General features: G+C 30.2%; 1 non-coding gene across 1 annotated transcript; it reads right to left on the reverse strand.

Moving 5' to 3' along the window:
- Positions 1-2,330: 2,330 nt before the first annotated feature.
- TRNAD-GUC (transfer RNA aspartic acid (anticodon GUC)) lies at positions 2,331-2,404 on the reverse strand. The gene has a single exon. It is a non-coding gene; the product is annotated as a tRNA-Asp (tRNA).
- Positions 2,405-2,500: the final 96 nt, after the last annotated feature.

Consider the following 2,500-nt stretch of genomic DNA (forward strand, 5'->3'; position numbering starts at 1 on the left):
TAAATATATATGAAGAATACTCTTTCAATCAAAGAAATATTTCAATTATTTCCGTGTTCGTATTTTGAAAGTAAAAAAAGTAAAAGGAATACAAATGGTAGGGAATTTATTCCAACTGAATTCTTCATAAATTTTCTATTTCGATGAACTGACTCTTACCAAAGTTAGATATGGACCATGAGGAAGAACGGAACTTTTTTTTTTTTTTGTTTACCTCTTTACTGTTCAAAGATCAAAGAGAAAACAATTCGGTTATTCCATTACGTGGATACACATTGGGAAACAACATAGTAGTTGTCCAACGAGATACTGCACATCCTAAAATATTGTCTTGGGCGAGTCACATATTGCGCCGCTTGTTTTAGTTTTACTATTTTAGAAATTTTATTTATGTTTTGCTTGTTTTATTGAACCCATTTCATATCATGGTTCAAACGTTAAAAGTCGACGGGTTTTACTAATCCTTTTCGAAATCCGAAGAAGTTCCCATGGATCATTTGTCAACTCCTCAATCAATGACTTCTTCGATCGGGATTCATATTGAAAATAATCAGAAATCTAGGAATTCTAATCGTAAAAGTCGCTTTCGATTATTTCAAATTAATTTAATTGAAATCAACACAAATTAAATACAAATAGATAAAGCAAAGAAATAGAATTGGGATACTATATAATATACATTATCACTATATATATTATATATACGTAATTAAATCGATTTCTATATATATAGAAAAGGAATATGATGATACTATTGTAGATTGATCTATATTAATCTATATTAAATTAACCCGCATTACAATACAACTTTATACACTACAATAACAATACTAGATAGTATGGTAGAAAGAAATATCTGAATCTTTCTACCATACTATCGTATCTCATAGAATCCGACTGATTCTAGTCTGCCCATTTCATTTAAGACGCGAAATTTTTATCCTTTTCTTCTCTGCAATTATTGATAAGAAATAAAAAATCAAGTTTAATTCAAATTAATCACCTTGGCTGACTGTTTTTACGTATATTATAAGTAAAAAAGCAGTAGGAACTAGAATAAACAGTGCAGTAGCAATAAATGCGAGAATATTTACTTCCATAATCTCATTGTTTAATTTTTCTTTAATTCGCAATAACTCGGGAGTTAATCCCATAGAGATAATAAATCTTTCGCCTGGAAATTCAATGGGATGCATTACATCTCGATGATATCGAATCGGATCAATATCATGAATAACAATATCGGAGCTATCAAATCGATTCATCGTCAAGAATTGAATAGTATAACATAGGACAATCTTTTATCCATACTGAACTCAAAATTTGATTCCCGATACAATCAATAATTCCTTTATTTATTTATCATTCTTTTCCATTCTTTCTTTTCTATAACCTACCGCCCTCTTTGTACAATTATCTGATGAAGTATCATCTAACCGCCTTTCCACTTACCATTGGTTCTAAACAAACCCCAACAAACAATAGAAGCTCAATGAAAAAAAAGGAAGGAGCTAAGTTATAAACTCCTTTTTTTAATGATCCAATCTTCTTGGAAAACAAAAGAAGTATGATAAAGACGAGTACAAATTCCGGTATAAAAAAATCGAATATTCCATCAAATTAACTATTTTTTTATATATTTATATATAAATTTAAAAAGTTTGTTCTTTCAAGGAAAAACCCTTATAAAATAAAAAAAAAAAAAAAAAAAATGCATTACCTCGCTAATAAAAAAGTGATCCTTGTTTGATCTTTATTTTTTGAATATCCTCTTTCATTGGATTAGTAATGGGGCGCATTATCAAAAGCTCAATGCGAAATTTGAATGAGATAGATTATTTCAAATTAGTAAAATTTGAAATTGAGGTTACACAAAATAGGGCCCGAAAAGGATATACTTTTATTTTAATCTTAAAAAAAAAGTATTCTATACTATTCTATACACAGTAACTATGTTCAATTTATTTTATATTGTACAAATTCCATTTATGTATGTACTCCCGGGAAACATACAATACTCTACTCTATTTCATATTTCACAGATCGGGAGTAATTGAAAAAGCCAGACCCAGTACGGTATCCCGTGGAATCCTGAATCTGATGCTAATAATATAATAATTGTACTAATCCACATATGCCTCTCTCCCATCAATCGAATCGGTACTAGTCGAAGAAATGGAAATTCCCCCATTTGGTTGATGATAAATGTGAAACGAAAAAGAAAAAAAGAAGAGGGATCGCTGTTGGGAATGAAATTATGTTATTTGGACTTCTTTTCACAAAAAATAGAGAGATGAATTGATATAGTTTTTTATTGGATTTGGATTCGTCGGGACTGACGGGGCTCGAACCCGCAGCTTCCGCCTTGACAGGGCGGTGCTCTGACCAATTGAACTACAATCCCAAGTAAATACCATAATAAAATAAAGTATACATATTTTTATGATTTCATTCTAACCCTTTCAATTTCGATTAGAATTGGCGTGTTGTAACAGAGCTG

Source organism: Pyrus communis, unplaced genomic scaffold, assembly GCF_041283825.1.
Source record: "Pyrus communis isolate YQ-2024b unplaced genomic scaffold, ASM4128382v1 ptg000139l, whole genome shotgun sequence".
NCBI classification, from domain to species: Eukaryota; Viridiplantae; Streptophyta; class Magnoliopsida; order Rosales; family Rosaceae; genus Pyrus; species Pyrus communis.